Source organism: Vulpes lagopus, chromosome 8, assembly GCF_018345385.1.
Source record: "Vulpes lagopus strain Blue_001 chromosome 8, ASM1834538v1, whole genome shotgun sequence".
NCBI classification, from domain to species: domain Eukaryota; kingdom Metazoa; phylum Chordata; class Mammalia; order Carnivora; family Canidae; genus Vulpes; species Vulpes lagopus.
Window position 1 is genome coordinate 110,213,383 of NC_054831.1, and position 25,407 is coordinate 110,238,789.

Genomic DNA, 25,407 nt, shown 5'->3' on the forward strand with positions numbered 1-25,407 from the left:
GAGCTAAATTTGGGTGGCTTCAGGGCACTCATCATGTGATTCCATGTGTGGCTGCACTGGTGGTGAGCTGAGCTGGGACGAGCTGGGGAATCCTTCCATGTGGCTTCTCCAGGTGGTCTGGGCTTCTTCAAGACATGGTGGCTGCATTCCAGACATGAATGTCCAGAGTGGTGAAGAGAGATAAACAAGAGACAGAGACCCACACAGAAAGAGACAGACAGACACACATCAAGAGACCGAGTCAGAGAGGGACAGAGACACAGAGAGAGATAGAGGCATACACACAGATAGAGACATAGAGAGACAGAGATGCAGAGAGACAGGGAGGCACACACAGAGACAGACAGGGAGATATGAAGAGAGAGAGAGGGAGAGAGACAGAGACATAGCCAGGCAGAAGCTGTAGGCTTTTTATGACCTAGCCCCAGAAGCCACAGAGAATCCCTTTGGTCATGTTGTTTTCATTAAAATCAAGTCACTAGGAGCACCTGAGTGGCTCAGTGGGTTAAGCATCTGCCTTCAGTTCAGGTCATGATCTCAGGGTCCTGGGATACAGTCCTGTGAAGCTCTGCTTCTCTGGCTCTCTCTCCCTCTGCTCCTCCCCACCACTTGTTCTCTCTCTCTCTCTCTCTCTCTCTCAAATAAATAAATAAAATCTTTTTAAAAAATCAAGTGACTAAATCTGACCCACATTCAAGGGGAGGGAACTAAGCCTCTATCTTTTCAAGGGAGAGAGTCAAAGAAAGTGCAGTCCTATTTTAAAACCACCACATAAGGTCATTGTGCAGAGCAGCCTTGCCCCATCGGTGATGAGATCTGCTTCTGGGTGATGCTCAAGACCTCACAAAACTCAGTTGGCACCTTTTGGAGGCAAGTAAGGGTGATCGAGTCTGGCGAGCCACCTTCCCACGGGACAGGGACCCAGCATCACCTGTGTGCCATCTTCCTGGTTAGAGGGGCTTCGAGAGAAAAGAGTTCACAAGAGTTCGAGAGTTCACAAGCAAGTCTGAGGCCTCCTGTAACATTCCAGATGGCATTTAATTCTTTCTGAAACATTACCACAGGGGAGGAGTAGAAGTAGCTGTACTTCTTCCTCACTTGCAATGATCTTGTCCCTTTTTCTTTGGTTGGTGGGTTCTACTCACCCTGTAAGGCCCACCTCCTTTTTTAATAGCCTATATCCCCAGATAGAGTTGATTTCCTTGCCCCTCCGCCCTGTCCACAACCTGTTTTTCTTATGTCCAACATGGCACCGAAGTATCTGTCCTTTTATCTTCTAGATGGTGGGTTCCCCGAGGGTGGGAATCTTGCCTTACCCCAGTCAGAGATGCAGCACCTGGAATATGCTAGGTGTTTATGGTCCATAAATGTGGGCTTATCGGAGCTTAGAAAACTGAGCAATTGTTGTAGGCTAGCATTTTCCAACACAGGATGTGTGCAAGCTTAACTTCATGAGATCCTATAAAAGAAAGGATTTGTGTCAAATGAATTTGAAAAAAATCAACTATTTCTCCTTTTTCCCTTGGAAACTCATAAAGCATATCAACACTCAAGTGGTGTTAAGTGTGGTTTCAGAGCTTAAAAGAATGTGTGCTCTGGGGTCAGCCTGGATTTGAATTCTGGCCACATCCTTGTGCAAGTCACTGAACACATGTGCATTTCCCTTGACTATAAAATAGGAATGATAATATTATTCCTTACCTTATAAAGATATTGTTGAGAAAATTATTTGTGAACGACACATAGATGTGCTAATAATACAGCAACTGGGGGTCCCTGGGTGGCGCAGTGGTTCGGCGCTTGCCTTTGGCCCAGGGCGCGATCCTGGAGACCCGGGATCGAATCCCACATCAGGCTCCCGGTGCATGGAGCCTGCTTCTCCCTCTGCCTATGTCTCTGCCTCTCTCTCTCTCTCTCTGTGACTATCATAAATAAATAAAAAATTAAAAAAAAAATACAGCAACTATTGAGTAACACCATTATCATCAAAGTCTCTGAGAAGTTCTGCAACAAATGATCACAGTATTTCCCAAACTTATTTGACAGTAGTTATTTTTTTCACATCACACACCCACATTTTGGGAAATACGACAGTAGATTTGACAATTTGGAAATTCATCTCTGCAAGTTATGTGATGTTTTACAGCTAGAAAAACTTAAAGCTAGCATATTTCTTGAAGGGGTGGGTGTTTAAGGGATAAAGCTAGAATTCCCCATCAACGAATGAGCAGCTGACACATTTTTCTCAATCTCTTTAACTGATGGCCTCTTTTTTAGGAATGTTAACCTAGATGAAGTATTTCAGATGTGTTTAACTACATTTTTTTTTTCAATAGCCAGCAATATGAAAGAGGAAACACAAGCACAGTTGGGTGGTGATCTTGCTGAGTGTAGCTGGAAGCCCCTTCCAGGAATGCTCAGCACTGGCCCCTGCCATCCTTGCATGTGTGTTTGGGAAGAGATGCATTGCTCCATATCTGTCTCACATGGGGAGCTGGGAGTCCTTTGTCCAGTAACCCTGTGCCTTATTTACTGCTTGCCAGGGTCTTGTGAGTTCTCCAGGTCCTCATGGGGGAACTGAGGGTATCAGGGGCTTCCTGAATTCCTGGGAAGGACTGGGCTCAAGGTGGCTCATCAAGGTGGATGTCTGAGTGCCAAGTTGAATCCAATGAAGTGGCTTTAACTGCCCACAGCCATCTCTTCTGTTTATGGTAATGCATCATCACCTTGATCCTCCTCCAGGAAACCACTCCTTCCCACTCCCTCTGCATGAGAATGCTGAGATAAGTCTGATTCCAGCCCTGGCTGCAGAGGTGGGCACTTGATTCAAGTCTGGCAAACCAGAACATCCCAAATCCAGGCTTCAGGGTGGACATATGACCTACCTGGTGTCAATGATGACCCGCGGTGGAATTACCGGAAGAGATCCTGGCTGTCAGACCCCAGGGTACTGTGGGACAGGTGGCAAGCACTGCCTTTGTCCCGGAAAACCCAGACATTAAATTGTTGAAATCTCCCTTGTGATAAAAAGTGGAAAAGGAGAAAATTTGCAATTACACACATTACAAGTCCACTCAGGATTAATAATTAATACTATAATGATTATACTTTATTGAGCAGTTACTTGTGCCAAGCTCCCGTGTTCCCTCTGCTATAACACACACCAGGTCTCATCTGACCATCTCTAAGGTCATCATGCATCTTTCAAGTGATGGTTTCTTACAATTGCTTCCAGCCAAGTAGTGGTCATGACCTGGTTGTCACCGCTTTAACTGATATATCCCACTTCCATTTTTTATGAATGCCAAGGATGATACGTGATAAAAGTCTATGTCTAAACAAAACCTTCAAAAAGTTCTTCAACAGAAATTCCAAATGATAAGAAAGGTTTGGGATATGGTTTAAATACCAACAGGTCTTCCTTTCTCCAAGACACATACACCGATGTTACATCTCAGACTGAGAGCATCTCAATTTCTATAAAATACAGGAGAATTTCCTTATTTGCATTCGGGTGGGTACTACTTAACATATAACAAACCAATACTTGGGGAAGTTGGCTAATGACTCAGATCCACCACCAAGCACCAAGTGCTGAACCAGTTTCTAGAAAGCACGTCAAATGGGACCAAATAAGATCAGTTCAAAACCCAAATCATAACCAGACTTTGCCCTGGGGACTAAGATTTCAAATTTGCAGACATAGGCAGAGAGCATCTTTCCTTTTTTTTTTTTTAAGAGATTTTATTTATTTATTCATGAGAGACAGAGAGAGAGGCAGAGAGAGAAGCGGGAAGCCCCACGTGGGACTCGATCCTGGGACTCTGGAACCACGACCTGAGCTGAAGGCAGACGCTCAACCGCTGAGCCACCCAGGCATCCCTCTTCTTCCTTTCTTGGAAAACAAATTCTTTTCTGTCCTCCCCCAAAACCAAACCTTCCCCCAGTGTTGCCATGTCAGCGCAGCAGCATTATGAAAAAGTTACTTGTAATCTACAGGATTAGACCACAGCTATGTTCCCGATCTGCTCTCTACCAGAAAATTGATACCAGGGACTTCCAGGGCTGAAAGAGCCCAGTGAGCTTGTTGAAAACAACCAAAGACCCAGATGAAATGATGTGGCAGTGTTTAGAATATACTTTCCTCTGGGAAAACATCACTCAGCCTCTTTCAGCCAAATGTCCAAGTCATTAAGGACAGGTTTTCTGCACAGCGCCCTGTCCCCAAATTTTTATAAATCAGAACCATCCAATTTCAGAATTTGCTTGGTGGTGGGGAGGGGAGTTTCTGGAATAAATTGTACCAAGGAAAGAAGGGTCTTAGTGTAGACACAGCTTGCTGATGGAGTATAGGCAAATGGGGGCACGGGGAGGCCTGCCTTCAGAGGCTGCTTTGAAAACCGGCTTTCATGTGAATATCAGACACTTTATTGCCTTGACTCGGGTGACCTCATCTACCAGAATGAAGTCATCCATCCCACCAGGGAAGACAAACCTTCGTTCCAGAGAATCAATCAGGCCCCTCAAGGGCCCTCCTTACCCCCTTATCTGCAGCCAGGAAGGGAGTGCACAGTTATAAACCTGACAGGCCCCAGAGAGCCCCCCGTTCTGCAAATTCCACTAAATCAAAAAGGAACCCAAAGACTCATGAAGCGCCCGCTTGCTACTGGGTAAGCAGGGCTTGACACCATTTCTGACTTGGGGGATTGTTTCAAAATCTAGGTATTTCTTGAGAACAAAACCATGGCATTTTGGTGAACTTTGGGGGTTTCTCCTTCTTGTTATGAAAGTATTAACTCCTGCCAGATAGGAATGCCAGGCACATAATTGCTCGCCTAGCCTTTTCATCCTAGGCTATTGCACACCCCATAAACAGTCCAATTAGGAAACCAATTAAAATGAGAAAGAAGCTTCCTGAATCACCCAGCAGTTGAGGCAGTGCTGCCTTTCCGTGGTCCAGCGAAAGGTTTTATGGCGCATGCTGGAGAGACGAGTGGAGGAAGGGAAAGTGGGCTGCCCACAGGCTGAGCTGCATGGGGGTGGGGGTGCCCCCAAACGTTCTGCAGGCCTACTAGCTGGGGGTCAGAGGATGAGGAAGCTCTGCTCACTCGCTGGGAGCAAGCCAGAGAGTAAAATAAAAACTCAGAACTGCACGATGAAGCTTATTCTCTCATGGTTACAGGAGATCTGGTGAATAGGTCCATTTTCAGAAAGTAGATTCTTTCCCTAGGAAGCGGGCACCTGCCTTGCACTCCTGGAAGCCTCTCCCGAATGTTCATTCATTAGACCTTCCACAAGGCATCCTCCCGGCGGGTTGCAGAGTCCTCATGCTAGCCAGGAAGAAGCTGACCTTGGCCAAGGTCACAGACCTCTTCATTCAGCCGTTCAAGAGATGTGTATTGTTGGCTGACTCTGTGTGGCTGACACCGTAAGGGCCTGGGCATCCGAAGGTTAAAGAGGACAGAGTCCTGCCTCCACTGACCAGGCCACTCAGAGAAAACATCCTATCATTGCTCCCTGGCACCTCACACACCTTTCGTTTAAACCTCTGGCTTGGGGCATCTGGGGGCACAGTGGTTGAGTGTCTCATCTGCCTTGGCTCAAGTTGTGATCCTGGGGTCCTGGGATGGAGTCCCACATCAGGCTCCCCATAGGGAGCCTGCTTCTCCTTCTGCCTGTGTCTCTGCCTCTGTGTGTCTCTCATGAATAAATAATAAAATATTTTTTAAAAATAAATTAATTAAAAAATTAACCTCTGGCTTTAACTAATCCCCGGGCATGGCACAAAGCAGGTGCTCTAACAGGGGGATGGTTGAAGTGTCCAGACTCAGGCCTCTGCTCCTCTCACCTGACCGTCAAGAGCCCTTGAGGCAATGGCAGTGCTGCTGATGCCTTTTCCTGCCGCAGGTGTGCATATGCGTGTGTGCACATGTGTGCACCTGCAGGTGTGTGCATGCGATTGCAGAAGATATAGTTAACAAATGGAGCATTCCTTGCTCTCCAGGGCATCAAGGTCTCCGTGAATTGTTGAGGCCACTCAGAACTCCACTGGTAAGGTTGGCTTTGTTCCTTGCTGCTGATAGAATTAAAAGGAGGTGGGGCGTGCAACGAGTCTCTGAAATGCAGACGGGCGGTATCCATTCTGTGATGGCACTAACCCCGTCCTCCCTTCTTTCTGAGAGACTTCCTCCTGCCTTAGTTCTCCCTGCCTGGATTCTGAGCTCTTTATAGACCCAGCACAGGGCCTCTTTACTGCTACAGCTCTCACCACCCAGGCTCTGCCTCTGGTTTTATCGTTGACATTTATCCCTTTCTTGAATATCTGACTTTCTCCAACTGGAGTCGCTTTTGTGAACGTATAACATCTAGGCCCATTTCATTTCGATTCTAAACTAGGTGGTGGCTTCAGGACCAGCCTCTGAGTCTGTAACTTCAGCATCACTGTGTAAAAAAAAAACTGAGTCTCGTTTTAGTTCCTGGGCAAGTTACTCGATCTCCTTTAGCTTTTGCCTCCTGATCTGTAAACCCCAAGTGATAACAGTATTTGGGTCTGGATTGTTGGAGGATTGAATGAGTTAATGCTTGGCTGTTTGCTCAGAATGTGGTCTGGCGCATGGCAGGTGCTATGCCATGTAAGCTGCTCAGGTTTCTGTGCCGTGGTGCTTGTCCAAGCTGTTGGCTTTCTCCTGGCAAGACTAGCCCTGGAGGGTGCAGGGCTGCTTATGCCTCTGTGGGGATGCTGATAGCAACACCAGCTGCAAGGGGCCTCAAGAGACTTCTAGTGCTCTCAGCATCCATGCGGGAACCCCCTGAAAGGTCGGTTTCCAGAGCTTGGGCATTTGGTATGTGGTAAGCGCCATACTTTGTGTTTTTACATGTCCTATCTCATTTAGTAAAATGAGCAGCCTTGGCTGAAATTTCCAGTGGCAGGAAGCCCACAACATGATAAGATCTCTAAGAGGTAGCGCTGCAATATAGTTCGGCCTATGGACAAATCATGTTTGAATCCCAGCTCTACAGCTTGGATGAATTATGTGAACTCTCTCTGCCTTGTTTTCTCCATGCATAATACAGAGGATAACAATAGTGCCTACCATATAGGGTTTTATGCAGATTAAGTGAGGGGATATTGCTAAGGTTTCTTGAAGAGTGTTTGCCGTGCATAAGCCATATGTAGGAGTATCGTGAAGGAACACCACTTCTACGATGACTCAGTGTCAGAAAGTTCTTTCTCCTACTCATCTCAAATCTATGTTCACCCTTCACTGGAGTCAAGCATGGGCTGTGTGTTGCAAAAGTCTTCAGTCTTGTGCCATTGATGTGGATTTCCTAGCCATGCTGCCCTGGGTAATTACTTCTCTTATCTGAGCCTTATAATTCCCCATGTATTAAATGGGTGCAGTCACCCCACTGCCACTTCACTTCCAGAAGCTCATGCTGAACCCAGTGGTGACAGACCGTGTTTGGGATGGGCTCATGCAAACCAGTACACTAATTCATGCTAACTAGGACTTGTGCTGTGGGCAGCAACTCCCACATGTCACTTCGCTAGGATCAGTCTCACTGGCAAGAGGCCTGGAAACTTTAGAGTGATCCAGAACAGCCAGGACGATCTTTCCAAAGCACAGATTTGATGACGTCTGTCCGCAGCCTGAATCGCTTGTCATGAGTTGTTCCCGTTTCTTTTCCTGCCTCATTTTCCTCCATTCCCTGTTCTCTCAGCCCTACCCTGACCCACACGTATTTGCTGAATTTGCCGTGTTCTGTCTGGAGCAGGACTTCTCAAATGGGGGTGAGTGTGGCCCTCCAACCGGGAAACATAATAATCTTCTAGAAACATTTTTGGTTGTCACAACTTGGGAAGGGAGTGGCACTGACGCCTAATAGGTAGAGGCCAGAGATGCTGCTAAACATCCTACTGTACACAGGGCAGCCCCTTCATAACAAAGAATTATGGAGGCCAAATATCAACAGTGCCAGGGTTGAGACATTCTGGGCTAGTTTCTATCTTTCCAGAGAATACTTTCCACCAGCCATCCACCCACCTGTGCCTACCTGTAACAGTCAAGGTAATAGTAACACACACTTTCATATCTTAATGGCTTACTTCCACAACCTTCATTCCTTACTAATGCTCCATGTCCACTGCAGATTGGGTAGGGGACTCCCTACCCAATCTGCAAGGATCATCCTCACTCCGGGATCTAGGCTAAGAGAATAGACACCTTTGGAATGTAGTAGATTGCAGTGGCAGGGGGAGAGCACATGACAAATCCTCACTGGGGTCACTTGCTCACATTTTATTGGCCAATGCAAATCACGTGACCATGACTAACCTCAAAGAGGGCAGAGGAAGGAAACCAGGAAAAGCTCCTTGACATTGGTCTTGGCAATGATTTCTTTGGATATGGCATTGAAAGCACAAGCAACAAAAGCAAAAATAAACAGGTTAGGACTACATCAAACTAAAAAGCTTCTGCCCAGCAGAGAAAACCAACAAAATCAAAAGGCAGCCCAGGGAAGAGCAGAAGATATTTGCAAACCTTATCTCTGATAAGAGGTTAAAAATGAAAATATATACGGAACTCGTACAATTCCCATCGTAAAACAAAACAAAAGATTAAAAACTGGACAAAGGAACTGAATAGACTTGTTTTTCCCAAAAAGACATACAAAGGGCCAACAGATACATGAAAAGGAGCCCAACTCCACTCATCATCAGGCACACGCAAATCAAAATCACCATGAGATATCACTTCAACTGTTAGGATGGCCATTACCAAACAGGCAAGAGATAACAAGCACTGGGAGGATGTAGAGAAGAGTGAATCCTGGTGCACTCTTGGTGGGAATGTAATTGGTGCAACCACCATGGAAAACAATATGGATGTTCCCCCAAAAAATTAGAAATAGAACTACCATATGATCCAACAATTCTATTTCTAAGCATTTGTCCAAGGAAATGAAATCATTATCTTGAAGAAATATCTCTACCCCACACTCATTGCAGCATTATTCACAACAGCCAAGACATAAAAACAACCTAAGTGTCCATTGCTGGATGAATAAAAGAAAATGTGAGGACAGGGGATCCCTGGGTGGCTCAGTGGTTTAGCACCTGCCTTCAGTCCAGGGCGTGATCCTGGAGTCCCGGGATCGAGTCCCACATCAGGCTTCTGCATGAAGCCTGCTTCTCCCTCTGCCTGTGTCTCTGCCTCGCTCTCTCTCTCTGTGTGTCTCTCATGAATAAATATATAAAATCTTAAAAAAAAAAAAAAGAAAATGTGGGACAGTCCAGCGCCTCTGCCCCTTTGCAGGTTGGCCCTGCAGGGGCATCAGAACTCTGATGGGACAGACTATCCCCTCCTGTAGGTTCATCTCATTCTGCCTCCTTGTATCAGTGCTTCCCAGGTTCCAAGCTGACCTCCCTCCATTGGTGGATCAATCCTAACAACAGGTAGGCTCATATCATTGGCTGATATGGATCAAACCCAGTTCTTCCTAACCCCTACCCAACCCTGGTGAGAACTGCTTTCTAAGGCAACATTTTCCAAACTTCCATCACTTACTTACAACTGTCCCAATTTGGGACATATCTTTGTCCTACTTCCTCTATAATTTAATTGACTTATTTTTTAACCACATTTATATGTCCCCCTAAATAAATTTACTTACAAATAAGGTCACTTTGGTCCTAGATAGATGTATCTACATAGATAGATACAGATAGATGCTAGACAGATAGTTATAGATCAATCACTGAGTCATTGGTCCCTTTGGGGAATTCTAGGGAACCACTTAAATCTTTGGAAAAACTGATAAATCAAGTATTTATCCTACTTTTTTATATGACTTGGATCTCAGGGTATCCATATAGTTGATGAAGGAAAATTTTTCCTTATAAAAGTTTTCTAGCTAATAAATGGAGAAGGAATGTTGGGAGTGGAGCATCACTTTTCCAAGCCTTAATGAATCAATGGATCTAGGCAATGAACACCAATGAGTTGTAATGTTATGGAAAGAGATAAAACAGATAGTGTATACTTCCTACTGAAAGAACACAACACTGCCAATGAAATGATCTTGCAAAACCATATTGAACTTGAATCTGCTTCTAGACCTAATGACCAATTTACAGGATATACAAGGGATAGTGGTACTTATCAAATGACCCATAGGATGCAATCAGCAAATCTAAATTATAGAAGACTCTACAAAACAAATGATCTAGCTTCTTTAAAAAGAAAAAGATTTTAAAAACTTTGAGACAGAATGCTAGAAGAAGGAGGGGCAGGAGGAGAAGTAGACTTCCTGCTGAGTGTGGGGCTTGATGTGGGGCTGGATCCCAGGACCCTGGGATCATGACCTGAGCCAAAAGCAGATGCTTCACTGACTGAGCCACCCAGGCATCTCTGACCTAGCTTAACACAACTATATCCTCCCCAAAAAAACTGCAAGTGAAAAAATAGAGAGGTAAGAAAATCCTAAAGACTGATATAGCACAGAAAATTACAAGGACTGGGCCTCATTTGGATCCCAATTCAAACAAATTGGGTAAATGTGAACACTCGCCTGGTTATGTGGTGATATTGATAGTAATTACTGTGAATTAAAAAATTGTGATAAAAAATTGTGATGTGATAATGATGTTATATTTTTTTAAAGTCCTTCTATTTTGGGGAAACACACCAACAGATTTCCAGAGGGAAGGACACTATGTTCTGAATGTGTTCTGAATTTGCAGGGCATGAGAGAAGGTAGCCAGGGCCCGCGGGCAGGGGTGGAGTGGGGGGCCGCGGAGAGGAAAACGAAGTGGGGACCAAGTGTCAGTGATGCTGAAACTGAGACTCATTCTTATTATTCTCTTTACTTTTAAATATGCTTAAAGAGAGGTGCCTGGGTGGCTCAGTGGTTGAGCATCTGCCTTTAGCTCAGGCAGTGATCCCGGGGTCCTGGGATGGAGTCCCACATCTGGCTCCCCGCAGGGAGCCTGCTTCTCCCTCTGCCTTTGTCTCTGCCTCTCCCTGTGTCTCTCATGAATGAATGTATAAAATCTTAAAAAAAAAAATACATGCTTAAAGATTCCTGCAATAAATTTTTTTAAAAAACCAGGATGGGGGGATGCCTGGGTAGCTCAGGGGTTAAGCGTCTGCCTTTGACCCCTGGAGTCCAGGGATCGAGTCCCACATCGGGCTGCCTGCTTGGAGCCTGCTTCTCCCTCTGCCCGTGTCTCTGCCTCTCTCTCTCTGCATCTCTCATGAATAAATAAAATCTTTAAAAACAAAAACAAAAACAGGATGATGTAGGAGACCGATGGGCAGGGTCAGTGACATGGAGGAAATTAAGGAAGCCTCACTGAGAAAATGCATTCAAAATTGAATGACAAGGAGCCAGACGCAGGAGGATACACTGGAGGAATATTCCAGGCAGAGGGAACAGCATGTACCACGCCACCCAGATTACTCAATACTGTCTAAGAAATAACCTTGTAAAGCCTTGTAAAATGCCACTTACCCATTTTCTAAATTATATGATCAGCCAAGAGAAGATGTCTAATTAGCAACTGAAAATATGGCTGCATTGAAAATGATGCTAATTTTCACCAGGGTTTCTTCCCTCCAAATGGAGATGTGTGTATAAACCTTATGCTTTGGATTAAAATTTCAAGTGTCTTTTTTTTTCCCCTCGAAATTTTGATTAAAATTATTTTAATTAAAAAATTTTTAATTGCCTTATTGTCATCGCTTGCCGTCTGATTCCACCACTGGGATCCATCCCTGCACCTGCTGGAGTCCCATAAGCTGCCAGTTCAACAGCCACATGTCAGTAAATAAAAGGAAAATACAGTTTTTTATATTTGTGAAATATTGCACCAATGCATGTAGTGTAAAATAGCCCAGTATGGTCCCAGCTGAATAGTAAGAGGGTGATTTATTCCCAAGGCTCTGTTTCCATTTTTGCTGTTTATGATAGCATATCAACGGAGCTTTTTGATTGAATTACCACCTTGTATTCAGGCTGGGACCATGCATTATTACATATGTAAGTATAAATGTTGATGCAAATGAGTTTTCCTAATGAAATGAGAGGCAGTTTATTTTTCCTTGCATAATGGGTGGTTCTGAGGAGCAGATTTATTTTCTAAAAGTGAGTACATGCTTATTTTTCAATTTGTCATCCATTCTTAGCATGAGCACCCCAATAATTCAGATCTACAGATCTTTAAGCGTCCACATGTTAATGTGGATTTTTTTCATTTTTAAACTGAAATCAATTTCAATGTGATTTATCATCAGAGAATTGCCTTATGTAAAATGCTTAAGTGAATGAAGTAATAACTTTAGGCCCATCAGTTAGAGAGAGCAATTTTCAGTTTCTCAGTTCTAAATAAATGGTGAGATCCCAGGTCACATTTTCATTTTATTCATTACGCTGCATGCTTTAGTTATTACTGAGTTTGGGAATGGCTAGAAGCTTCAAATGAGCTGAATTACTTTTAAATATTGCTGAATTTTATTTTATACAATTTGAGTTACTTGGCAGGGTGTTGCTTGCTATTCTATTATCCCCTCACCTGAATCAGCTGGCCAAGTCTAGAGTTTATTTCACTCTTCATAAATTAGGATACTAATGTTGAGCCATGGGCTCTCTCCCCGCATATGAAATTAACTGCAGCTTCCTTGCTTTGGAAGTGGATTGAGGATTTACTTAGTAAATACTTCCCCTGTGACTGCAGAGGGAGAACCAGGCTCAAGGAAGAGCAGAGTGGGAACATTTCTCTTCCACATTCAAGAAGCTGAAGGCTCAGGTGAGCAGATCCCAAAGACAGAGTTTGCCTGCCAATCCTTCTAAACAAATGGTCAGTTTGGGGATAAGTCAGGTGGAGCCCTCCGAGAGCATGATGGGAGTTTAGGGGCAATATAATAATAATAAGAAGAATAGTAACAATAATCCTGTTTGTTATACTTGTTTGTAAGTAATATATAATAAATATATGTGTCAGACAAATGTATAGGATACATAACTACTAAGAGTAATAAAAATAATCCTACTCATTTATTATGCTCATATAAATAATATGATAATAAATATATGTATTATACTAATAAATAGAATATATATGCTAATCATAATGGTGATAGTAATAATCCTGTTTAGTAAATTCATATGTAAATAAGATATAAAAATAAATATATCATTATACTAAATATATAGGATATATTTACTAATCATAGCAATAATTCTGTTCATTTATTATACTCACAAGTAAATAATATATAATAATAATATGCATTATATGAATATATACTAATAATGGTAATAGTAATAATCCTATTTATTTGTTATACTCATATGTAAATAAGATATCAAAATAAATATATGTGTTATAGTAATATATAATGTATATACTACTAATAACAACAACCCTATTTCTTTGCACTTTTGTATAAATAAGATATAATAAAAACTATATGTGTTATATTACTATCTAGATTACACATCCTAATAATCATAATACATAAGCATTTGTTGAACACTTACTATGTCCAGGCACCCTGGTAGGTATCTAACATGCATTATCTCATTTAATGTCCACAATAGGGGATCCCTGGGTGGCTGAGCAGTTTTAGTGCCTGCCTCCAGCCCAGGGCGTGATCCTGGAGTCCCGGAATCGAGTCCCACATCAGGCTCCCTGCATGGAGCCTGCTTCTCCCTCTGCCTATGTTTGTCTCTCATGAATAAATAAATAAAATCTTTTAAAAAAATAATGTCCACAACAACCCTCCAAGGTAAGAACTATAATTTCCATTATGCAAACACAGAAACAGCAGCTCAGAGAAGTTAAGGGACTGGCCAGGGTCACCCAGCTCATACCTGGAGGAACCAGGATTTAAAACCAGTCTGACAAACATTCTACTCTGGCAAGATTTGCACCGGTAGAGGAAGGCTTCTTGGCACAGTGCTCATGAAAATGTTCCACAGGAGGGAAAGGAGATTGTGTCTCCATGTGGTGGGTTAGATGTGAAACTTTAAAAAGTCAGACACATCTGGTTAAGTTCCAATTCTGGGTCTGTCACTTAAACTAAATGGCCTTGTGTAAGTTGCTGAACCTCTGCCTGCCTCAGTTTCCCCTGGCAATATGGAGATGCTAATGATACTATAGCTATTTTGAAGACTTTAATGAAGCAATGCAAATGTCCAGTGGGTCGGAACCTCTTGGTACCAGCTATGCTTAAACTAAAATCACCAGATTCCCTCAGGTAGGAGCTGCCTCTGGGAGCTATTTTAAAGGGGCTTTATCAATTCGCATTTCTAATTACCCTCCAACTACCTGCCTGGCCAGTCTTCTGAGGACTTGCTAGGTGATTGATGTGATACCACTCAGAAACGTCTTTGAGTTCTTCAGAAGAAAGGTTTTCTGTACAATCCAGCTGGTGGTGTTACCATTTAGAGGAATCTGAAAACCTAACTGTGCTGCTGATACACTCATAGGGAGTTGAAAGGGGGATTATCTTTTAAGACTCGAGAATGTTGATGTTTGCAAACATTTTCTTGCTGCCTCTCCGAACACTGCAAATTGACTGCTGAGATAATGGGCGAAAGATGACATCACACAAAACAGCAGCCTTTTAAGTGCAAGAGCTGGAGGAGCCACTTAGAGTGATTAGGAAATCCTTAAATGAGTGTTTGCGAAGTATTGGCTAACCCTTAATGTTTGCCTTTCTTTTTTTTTTTTTTTTAATCCTGGCATCCAACTCTAAAAATCTGACCTTGAATAATTATCTAGCCCCTGGCTTTCAGCACCAGGGGCAGAAAGGCTCTGGGCAACCATGTGGTTGTGTGTGGACCACACCCCCGAACATAAGCGTAGTTAGGAAACGTAAGTGTGCAATTGCGTGAGGCGCCTCCGCTAAATGCCCCAGGAAAAAGGTGCAGGTTTCTCTCCTCTCACTTCCACTTCCAAAATGCCTATCCAGCTCTTTTGAAAGTCAGATAAACTATCTCGTTCTGTTTAAACTGGCCTGGATCCTACTAGTCCCTGTGGCCACCAGGGATGGGGAAAAGTTGGCTTTCTCGGGAGGATTCTTTGGCCCATTTACCCGTGTAGGTAGAATGGTTGAAACTCCTCTCTTTTGGACCCAGGTCTCCAGGGAGATGGGGTGAGCAGGGGGCAGCTAAGCCTGGGGCTAATGTTTGATCTTTTACTATCTATCTAGATCAATGTATGATATCTTCTGGAAACCAATTTTCTGGCCTTAAGAAGACCATAGATAGAGATAGAAACAGAAATAGATACAAAACTCTTTTCTATCTATCAAAGAATGCATTTCCCTCATTGAAAAGTCAGAAAGTACAAAAGTGTAAAATAAGTCAGGGGGGAATGTACGTGATCTTACTTCCCAGTGAAGATCTTGAGGGTGGGTTTTTTTGTTTGTTTTTGTTTTGTTTTGTTTTGTTTTGTTTTACCCTGTGCATTGTTACATACTTGAGACGATGCTATGTAGGTGTTTGGGTATTCAGCAATTTTCATATCATTATACCATGGGCATATATTTCTCCAAGCTTTGGCTGATAGCGTTATTCTATTCCCCCACAGGGCTATGCCATCATGTGCATAACCCAATCCCTAGCCGTGGGCATTCAGGCTGTTTTCAGTGTTTGGTTATTAGAAACAAACGCTGCCGGGTTGACATCTTGCCACCAACCTTTCCAGTGCTTCACCAAGTTCAGCCTGCATAGCAAACCAGCAGGTGCAAGAAACGTCCCTCGGTCACACATTTCACCACCACTTCAGCAGGCAAGGATTACGACTGCCTGGATTATTTTAACTTCCAGCACGGGGCTTTTCAGACACTTGATAGGAAAGAGGAAATAAAAGCCACATGTTGTCTTGTGACTATGTAACCATCTCTTTGAGAGTCACTTGGTTTAAGAAAAATAGATTAAGCCAATGAGCCAAAGCAGAAGGTGATACTCTGAAAACCTGATATACCAAGACTTCCTAGATCTGGTTTAAAATGATTGCTCACTGTCTGCAGCAAATCTTCAGCAGGGAGTGGAGATGACAAGTACATTGTAAACAGACAGGTCTTTTCCTTAAGTAAAAAGAAGAGTGAGCCTTCCTATCATGGTCTCTGAGCGCTCTGTGCAGGCGAAAGGAGACTGGTTGTGCCAAGTAGATCCTTATTATCATCAGGGAGTCATCAGGATGTAGTGTTGGAGGAAATGAAGCCCAAGTGTACAAACATTCGCAGGATGTTTGATGCCCAGCGCTGCACTCAGGGAGGACCAGGGAGTCCTCCCAATGGAGGGATTTGGCCTGCCCTGATTGCTGAGACCCTGGATGGTTGGTTTTCCTCATTGTGATCTCCCAGAGCTCTTTCTGTTCTGGATCAGGGTCCTTTCCTGTCTTCGATACCTATCACAGAGGGCTTTGGGAAGCTAGCAGAGAGAACAACGATCTGAGGCATAACTCCTTATCTGAGCATGCCCACAGAAGAGGTTCCATTCAAAACTCTCCTTCTCTGATCTTCTCTCCTTTCTACTCATTCCTCCTCTTTTCTCTCTTGCCTGAGTATCACACCTGACTGGTTCATGGCCAGAAGCAGTTTAAACTCCTTGGATGTTACTCCCTGGGCTGGAGACCAGCCTATCACAAGAGCTGCTTGAGAAGAGGGGGGTGCTCCCCACTAATTCCTTGGGGGCAAGTCTTAATCCTTGAAAAGCAATAATGAGGTTTAATGGAGTTCAACAAGAGAGGAGAGCCACCAAGTATCTTTTCAGATGCAAAACTATGTAAATCCTGAAAGAAACCAAATGCATACAAAGATGGGGGAGAGAATTTCCAAATAGATAAGAGCATAAAGATTCAGATTTTCTGCTGTCATTTTTTTTAAATGAGTGCAAGTTTCACATGGTAATTTCTTGATAGTGTGTCTTATACTTGTATTTATCCCCCCAAGCTCCTAGTAAAATGCTTTGTGCAGATAAGTTTATTCATTTAACACTTCTCAACTGTTTAGTGAGTGTTTATATGACAAGTACTGTGTGGGGTGAAGAGGATACAAGAATGAACAGAACCAACCTTATCTTTCTTCTTTTGGACTGTGCAGTCCTAGTGGGAGACAAATGTTAGGCAGATCCTTGAACTTTCTGAAGGGAAAATGAAGGCGGTATATGGAGATTTGGTTTAGACTGGAGGCCGGATAGGGTGGTACAAGGAGTTGTTGTCATCAGAGGAGGTTTCCTTAAGAGATGGTGTCCTAGCTGATGCCTGAAGGATACATAGAGAACTTAACCTAGAAAAGAACATAAGAAACAGTTTTCCAGGCAAGCAAAAGCATAGGCAAGGACACTTGGAAGGGAAGGCACTGGCCAACAGGAAGAACTCTCTAACTTAAGTGGCAGGAGCTGAGGTCACATAGATAGGCTGGAGCCCAATTAGTAAAGTTTTGTCAGCCCCCAGGAAGACACTGGAACATGAACCTGAGGATAAAACACTGATTCTGTTTTATTTTTAACTTATTTTTTTTAAAGCAGTGAAGTGACATGATTAAATGTGCATTTCAAGATTCCTTGGGTTGCTTTGTGAGGAAGGGGTGAAGCGACCCCTAAAGGGACCAGATGAGCCAGCATCCGCATGGAAGATGGTGGTGTCTCAGAGGAAGGTGGTGGAAGTGGCTAATGGAGAGAGAGATGGGGAAGGGGGAGTTTTTTCAGGAAGAAGTGACAAGTCTTAAGACTGGATGGAGGTGGGGGCTGGTGAAAAGATATCAAGGGTGAATTTAAGATACCTGCCTTCAAGCAGCCATTTAATACAGAAGGAAACTCGGAGACCAGACAACTCAGAATTGGAAAATAAATAAATATAAGTGAATCAAGTATCACAGTGATTAGTTTAGTGCTACTTAAGACCTCTGATTTGCTAGGTATTCTGGAAAAATAACACAAGACCCCATTTGGATGGTCAGTTCTTACCCCCAGGAGTTTATAATGATGTAGAGCCCAGGTGCTATTACAAACATTGTTATGTGAACATCAACCAAATTCCATCCTATTTCTTAACACAGGCTATCTTCACCACTCTCCTTGGGGGGGGGGGGGGGGGTGAACCACAAATGTAGTCCCCTCCAAGTTTCTATACCATTCAATAAATTAGATAATTAATATAAATCATCTGACCACTCACTACCCTGAATTTATTTTCCAACCCAAACTGAGCTCTGCTATCCATACTGTTCTGGTAACCATAGGGTATGCGATTCTTAAGAGATTTTAACATGGTTTCTCCAGTTATTTCAATAAGTTCTTTAAAAGAAACAGGGTAGGGGATCCCTGGGTGGGTCAGCGGTTTAGCACCTGCCTTTGGCCCAGGGCACGATCCTGGAGTCCCGGGATCCAGTCCACATCAGGCTCCCGGCATGGAGCCTGCTTCTCCCTCCTCCTGTGTCTCTGCCTCTCTCTATGTCTATCATAAATAAATAAATAAATCCTTAAAAAATAATAAATAAATAAATAAATAAATGAAACGGGGTATTTTTTTTTCAGAAAGTAAACGATGGCATTTGTGCGCCTTTGTAAATCATGATGGATTTTCCATATTCTCTACTATAAAGAACCTTTTTTTTTTCCTCTTAGGAAGGAAAATTAAGGTTGCTGTACCATGGGATCACTTTCATTATCTTTAGCATACAAATGATCTCTTAAAAAGATTTTCTTCCTCTACATATGTACAGTATCAATGATATAATTTACATTGCATCCTTCATATTAACACTCTGATCCATCATCGCTAACAATGCAGGGTCTTTGTGTGAGGGGCTGTCGGACAAATGTTTTAGCTTGTGAGAAGAAAATTGTTAGCATTTGAATAGAGAATGGTACAGGAAGGATTAATAGCCTACTTTGATGGATTAGAATGTAGGGAAATTGCTCAATATTAATATGAAAATGTTTGTGAATTGGTTGCAAGGTGCTGTCAATGGAAAATGATTATGTCTCCAAGGCCTTATCAGTTGAGACTTGACTCTTAGCAAAGACTTTCACACAAAAGACTGATGAGAGGTATGGAGGATGACGGGCTCTGGGAGCTGGAACAAAAACCCACCATTCAACCGCTGGAGTCCTCCTGTCACTCTGGATGTCCTTTCTGTGATACCGTGTATCTTCATGTCAACATATCTGGGTATGGATTTATAACAGAAGAGAAAGGGATGTGTGGGTGATGGTATTATTTCTAATTTAGCCTTTCCGTCTTTGAAAACCCAATCAGAAACAGGCAGGGTGTCGTTGAGTAAATAATAATCTAAAATTTTTGTCTCTGTGCAATGCTTTTTATGTTGGTAATATTTGCGAGGATGGTCAACGGTTCCAAAACCATGACATGAAAATCACTGTTTAATACCGGTGTCAGCAAACTCAATCAGAGTAAGCCTCATTTTAGAATGATGTCTGAGAGGTTTGGGGATGTTAAAAAGTTACACTTGCGAAATTGCCCTCTGATGCTTTGAACATACCTTAAGCTTCAATTTACCTTTGGAAACCGATTTCCTACTGAAAGTTGAAATTAGGGGATCCCTGGGTGGCTCAGCGGTTTAGCGCCTACCTTTGGCCCAGGGCATGATCCTGGAGTCCCGGGATCGAGTCCCACATCAGGGTCCTGGCATGGAGCCTGCTTCTCTCTCTGCCTGTGTCTCTGCCTCTTTCTCTCTGTGTCTATCATGAATAAATAAATAAATTTTTTTTAAAAAGTTGAAATTAATAACACAATGGAGACTCATAAAGCTTTGTTGCTTCTACAAAAGTCCTAGACATTAGCTTTGCCCCTCTGGAGGGGCATCCCCATCCCCAGCGCTGGGCCGCCTCACCCTGCGGCCACACAGTAACTCTGACATTCATTCTCTCTGAATGTCAGAATAGAAATGACAAGCTGAGCAGCTGGAAACGATGTTCTTAAAATCGAACCACTGTCTCTTCCAAGAACGGAGGGATGCCCTCAGTAGGGTCCTTAGAGTATGTTTTTCCCATTTAAGTTTCATTTTTAGTGTTAGAACAGGCTTTGTCCACCTCAGCACCATTGGCAAAATTATCCTTTGTTGTGGGGGCTGCCCTGTGCATTACAGAGGCTTAGCAGCATCTCTGGCCTCCACCCACTAGATGCCAGTAGCATCCCCCCAGTAGTGACTTATCAAAAATGTCTCCAGACATTGCCATGCCCCCGGGGGGACAACCCTCTCTCCCAGCTGAGAACAACTGAACTAAAGAAATGGAAGGTAATCAGATAAGAATATTATTGTTGGAATGAAAAACAGATATAATGTTACAATTATTTTCTCCTTAAAAGATGAGAGTCCATCATGTTTGTTTATGTATTTTTTTTAATAAAATAATGATATTAATGACTGTCTGCTGAATGCTAGCCATTTCCCTGGCATCAAATCCTTTAATATCATTACATAATCCTGGGAAAAATCTGAAGACCCAGGTAAAATGACTCCCATTTCACAGACCAGGAAGCTGAGGTTTGCAGACGTTAAACCTCTTGCCGCAAATCAATCTGTTAATATGGCACAAACAGGACCCAAGACTGGGTGGCTCTGACAGCAGTGCTCTTCACCACTTCTATGTTTCTGGTCCTGAGGTCTTTGCTACAGATACCTGCACTGTGCCCTGAGTCTCCGGTTTGATGAATCTCAGCCTTCACCTCTAGTACCTAAAATGAGCTCCTTTCCAGGCTGTTGGAGGGTCACCAGGCAATATAGCATTGGGGGTGGGGTGGGGTCGGAGGTGGAGGGTATTGTAAATTCCAGGGTCCTGTTCAAGAGTGAAGCGCCAATGAGCTCTCCATGATGCCTTGCATCTTTCCTGCTACATTAGGCTGACATCCCTACCTCTACATGTAGTTGCTGAATGGATTGACTCTTGCAAGATGAAGAAACCTGAAATAATGGTGCTGGGAATTATCTAGAAGCCTATGGACCCCAAAAATGCTTGTGTTTTCTTTATAGTCACTAATAGGTGAGATGCCCGAAGATGGAGACATCATTCTGTCCTGGCTGGGTATTTGATGCTTTTAGTCTGGTGCTTTGGGTCACAACCCCAGCCTTTTGCACAGCTAAGTATTGAACCTTCACAAAACAGATGCATATCTGCATAAATATGCAAGTTTGTGTAGATTTGGGGGGGTGGTCAAAGAACCCACCAAGACCTCCCTACCTGGATCTCAAATTAGTAATCCATTTTCAAACTACTTTTGTGGGCTCTCCAATAATTTTGGTCCAAGTCAGAGCAGCACCTTCTTTACAACAAAAGAAACCCATATTTGGACATATTGGGACCTAATTTGTGGAAATGAGCAGATACAGTAACCAGTGAAGGTACACCAGGGAGAGCAGGTGACATCTTTCCTCTGGCCTGGCAATGTGCATTTAAGAAAGCTGACAGCTTGCAAGACCAGCCTGTGGCAGATGCGTCCCCAGCGTGCCCCTGGGATTGGCAGCTTCATTATTGCTGTTGTCAGTGTTTGTGGAGTGCTGACCCTGTGCGCCAGCCAGGCCTTTCCCAGGTAGAGATGTTCATTGTAACCTATTAATTCCCAGGCGAAGACAGAGTCAAGCTAGAGAGCTGGCGGCTCTTAATCTGGCTGCTGCACTTTCTGCTTTAACTCCCCCTTGTTTGTGGCTGAAGAGCTCAGACCTCTGCCCTGTCTATTGTCATCCTAGCCTGAATTCTCCTGTCTCTTTTTGAATTAAAAACTTTCCCCCAAAGTTATACATGTTCCTGGTTCTAAAATTCAATAAGGCTCCCCCTTGCTTCCTCAGTTTCCTATTCACTCACCCCAATCCTGCACCCTTAAAAGATATATTCAGTTCATTCTGACATATGTTTGGAAACTCATTTCCTTGTTTCTAAATAACACGATTGTATGGCTTTTCTTTTTAAATCCAGGTATTGTCTGTTAACTTCCTACCGTAGAACATGAGTGTTCTTGGTCTTAATGCATTTCTCACCACTGCCCCCAACACACGTGCCTGGCAACACACAGGCTGACTTCCTGTCACCTTCCTCCCAATAGAGTCATGTCACAATTTGATTTAGTTCAATAATCAGCCTTTACCTTGTCATGTTCATATCAATATTACCCTCAACTGAGCCACTAATTATGATTACATTTCCTTCTTGTAGAACTTTTTGTTTTCTCTGGAGTTGCTAATAGCCTTGTTTTCTAGCTACCACTTGCAGACTCCCTATCAAAACTGTGACTCTTCTCTCAGCATTTAAAATACATCTGCTATTTGGTCAGTTTGGGATTCTTCTAGGAGACATCCCTTTTGGACTCTAGCAGCACCACATTCTCCTACTCAGTCTGGACTGACTGTCCTCTAGCTTGACTTCTTTATATGTTTCTTCAGCATCATCCCAGGAATCCCTTTACTCTTTTTTTTTTTTTTAAGATTTTATTTATTTGAGAGAGAGCACATGAGCAGGGGGAGGGGCAAAGAGGTGGAGATATGCAGACTCCCCGTCAAGACCTGAGCCAAAGGCAGATGCTTAGCAGACAGAGCCACACAGGCGTCCCCTAGCCGCACTTTAAATACTTGGTTGTCAAGGGCCATTTCTATCACTGCAGAAAGTTCTATCAGACAGTGCTATGTGAGGTCTGACAGGAGGAGGAATTCAGTACTTGACAAATCAGGACACAACAGCAGCTCGGCTGAAAGGTCTCACATTTATTACTGAACCAACCTACTGGTATAGAGGCATAGTAACAGAGAAAATCATTTCCTTGATAAGACATGTCTATTGGCCAGGTAGGAAGGATGTTTCCATATTGATAGGATAGGAACATGTGATCTCCACGTGGCTTAAATATGTGTGCCAATTATGTTTGCTATTTCATGATGTGCGATGCTTCCTCACAGACCCAGTGCCTCCTCTTGGAGTTAGTTGTACCTGATTTTATTACCAGTTTTTGTCTGAATCCACTGGGGAATGGGGCGATTCTGCTTTTGTTTCTTGGCCAGGAATCGCTTGATTCTGAAAGTCTTGTGAGAAGACATGGCAATTACAGTCAACCACACACAACCAGGATGGCGGCAAAAAGGAGAGACCCTTTACTCTTTTTGTTAAGTTGGATCTCTGTTTCCTGGATCTATGTCCCTATCTTTTGGTGGGCATCATCCAGTAACTTCTGACTGTGGATTCATGAGATATATATTCGTTGAGTATGAAAATGCCCTTTTTCTAGCCTTGCCAACAAATGTTAAGGCTGCATGTGTTTCCTTTTCAAAGCATAAAAACCTACTGTAGTTTCCCCTACCTTATTGCTCTTTGAGCATAATAACATAGAACAACATGTTTTTGGAGTCATTGGCACTTTCAGACTTTAGGGAACATTGAGTATGTCTTTACAATCTATCACTAACCACTCGGAATTAATAATGACCTACATTATACAGCCCTTTATTATTTAGCAAGCATTGTCATAGCCTTAATCTCATTGTGGGAGGCAAATAGACATCATGAGTCCTATATCCGAAGAAGCTGAGGCTAAACCAGGACCATGCTGTTCATAAATGTCTAAGACACAGTATTCTGACTCCTGGTGAGTACAAGATTGCTCAAGAAACCAACAAAACATGTGCTTATGGCATAAGAAAAAACAGAGACATCACAAAAATTTAAGTTCTGATGAGCTTAGCCAGAATTTTGCATTAAGAAATTCTTCCAATGAGCTATTTTTATATACATATATATTCTATAGGAGTTTTGTATTTTATGGTGGTATACGTTTGTGAACTCTATATGGTAGATCAGGGGAGCACCATAGTATTTCCAAGGTTTACGAACTCTAAAGGTCTTAATCTGATTTGTTTCAGATTAGATGATTTGCTCCCCCACCAACCTCCCACCCACCCGCTATATTTTGATTAAATGAAGTTAATTTCTGTAATCATGCTACAATTCAGTCCATCCCAGGAAATTACTTTCAGGCATTGACCAAAACTTTCCACATAAATGTTCTGTTGACTAAAGAGGGAGACTTTTTAACCTATACTCTCTGACATTTTCTCCTGATCCTTATTCTACTTCCATCAATTTAGCGAGCTGGTGTTACTGAGGGTGGGGGGTGGAGAAAGAAAAAATAAAAACAACAGGATTACATTGACCTTTATCAGAGCCTATGAACTATTTCTGGTTGCCAGGCAGAGGAAATAGCAAGTACAAAGATCCTGTGGCCCTTCTGAAGCTCCCATTCCCTCAATGTTCTGCTTTCCCAGGTAGGCATTAGCTAATTTTTAAAAGTAACCTCTGATAAAGTATTCCAGATGACTGTGGCTTAAATATAACTGGAAAACTTGTGCTAGAGACGATACCTCAATCCAAAGGGGGAAGAGAAGTAGTAGAATTTCTGAAATTGGCAGGCAGGAGACTTTGGTATTTTTCAACCATGGTGAACAACCCACCTGGAGAAGCAACAAAATACAAAGGAAACAGGGCAGGTTTTTAGATCAGGAGACCCAGCTGGTTACCCCTGCTCTGTGCTATCATGGTTGTGTGATTAGTCACTCCTCACTCTAAATTGAGATAATACAAAACATGTCATGCCTTAACCTGTATCTCAAATGTAGAGGGTAGAGCAAAGTGCTCTGTAATGAGATACAGTAAAGAAGGAAGACCTTTGCAAACATAAACATTAAATCCGTGTTAGTTTTTTACCAAGTTAATTTCATGTCTTAATATTTTCATGTCAAGATGGAGTACTTTCACATAATTCCCTCACAGCAGGTACACTTCTGTAACTCATTTTCCCATACCTATCAGAAATAAATTTTCCTTCCCTAAATAGAGCCTGCATAAAATTAAATGTGTAGAAGTGCATGTATCAATCAGGGCTTTGGGTTGCAAACATAGAAGTGGACTCTCTTAGCTTAAGGAGAAAAGGGGATTGTATTCAAAGTTTATCAGAGTGCATAGAATTGATATTCAACATAGTAACTCACAGGACCTGGAATTGTCCAATCAGAAGGGAGCTAGAGCAAGTTCCTGGTGGCTTCCTGCTGTTCTGAGAGTGAACCCTTAGGTTCCTGGATGATGGGGGAAACTGAGTAGATTCCAAAGAAGGGGGCTCACTCAGCCACAGCAGCACCATGTGCAGATGCAGCTAGGGGCTGTGGGTTCCTCACCAAATGAGCCAAAGTATTTTAACACTTTAACCACTGGCATGGGGTCACTAATTCAGACTCACTGAACATCAGTCCTGGCTGAAAGAGAGACCAAGAACACCAAGCTAGGGAAAGATTTAGAACCCCAGACAATGGGCAGGACATCTCCACCATCTTTCATGGGACGTACGGAGGTCACTGTGCCTGGTTCTGAACACCACTGCTTCTCAAGGGAATTCCT

At 42.9% G+C, this 25,407-nt stretch overlaps 1 long non-coding RNA gene across 2 annotated transcripts in view; it reads right to left on the bottom strand.

Moving 5' to 3' along the window:
* Positions 1-567: 567 nt before the first annotated feature.
* The window catches only part of LOC121496664, a 33,852-nt gene continuing 9,012 nt past the window's right edge, over positions 568-25,407 (bottom strand). The window contains exons 1-3 of one of the 2 annotated variants that reach the window (XR_005989302.1): positions 17,087-17,294; positions 2,886-3,017; positions 568-1,459 (exon numbers count right to left, since the gene is read on the bottom strand). This is a non-coding gene — a long non-coding RNA (uncharacterized LOC121496664). Of the gene's footprint in view, positions 1,460-2,885; positions 3,018-17,086; positions 17,295-25,407 lie in introns of those variants that run through there. The other variant, XR_005989301.1, reaches the window with a different exon arrangement.